Below are 1,227 nucleotides of genomic sequence, written 5' to 3'. Positions count from 1 at the left end.
GTAAGATTAGTTCTTAAGATTCTCTGTGAGTCCCCTTGGATGTGTGTGTGCTGCCTAACCTGAGAAATGGGGATATCATCTCCCAGGCTGTTTTCTAGGGGTATGGTTAGGATCAAACAGAATAATGTGTATGAAATTACTCTGTACATTATAAAGTGCCGTACAAATGTAAGGCATTATTCCAACTGGCTTTGACATTGAATTTAAAGTGGACTTCTTCTTTTAAACTTGAAGATTACATTATTTAATATGACTTGAAAAAAATTCTTGAAGTATTAGTAAAGATTTGGGGAAAGGCTTCTCATCATGGTTAGGTTGTAGAACATAATAGAGGTTTGACAATACATTTGGGTCATTCTCATTAGGGTTAATTAAATGGGTAATTCTCTTAGGCCACTTTGCCTTCTCGTGACTTTTGCTTTCTGTGTGCTGCCTCTTACCCGTTTCACAAAATTTTTAACTTCTACAGCAAGCGTCCGTCTTTCCGATTTCAAGATCATGCTTTTACTCCATGAATTTCTCTCTTGTTAGTGGGCCTAGAGGTTGGGCCCACCAAGTATTACGTTGAACTATATGAAATTGCACTTTGGGGGGTTAAAAACAGTCAATATTGAGAATTTCAGATGGCTCAACCTAGTATTGTAGTAGGATCTCAATAAATACTTCCTGACTGAATGAATGGAGGGAGACTTTATGCTTTAGGTCACCTTAGACCCAGGGTTCTTAACCTTTTTAATGCCATGAATCCCTTATCAGAATAATATTTGTAAGGGCTTAAAATAAAATACATATTACAAGGAATACCAATTACATTGAAATGCAGTTGCCAAATTTGAAAAACGTGATATAGTAATATGTGCTTTCTTATTACTACATACATAACAAGATTATTCATTTAAAACATTGGAAAGTTAAATTCTCTAAAGATAGTAGAAGGAAGACTGTTTTTGCTTAGTCAGCGTAAAACCATCACCCTGTAGGGTGGTCTTTGATTAACAGTAATACGTGGAGAATACTGGGAAACAGCATAGATGTCAGGACCCCCAGTGTGAGATGTCACCATTTGGTAGCTGAACAGTTGCTTGGGGGAGAGTTGCCAGCTCGTTGTCCAGCCTCATCACAGCAGAGGAGGAGGACTGGGATCACAGGTGATCTAGTGGCAAGTTTAATATCTGCCATCACTTAGAAGTAGTGATAAATGTAGATGATATTTTGAGATATTGGCAA

This window comes from Equus quagga, chromosome 20 (assembly GCF_021613505.1).
Source record: "Equus quagga isolate Etosha38 chromosome 20, UCLA_HA_Equagga_1.0, whole genome shotgun sequence".
Lineage (NCBI taxonomy): Eukaryota > Metazoa > Chordata > Mammalia > Perissodactyla > Equidae > Equus > Equus quagga.
This window is presented reverse-complemented; position numbering follows the sequence as displayed.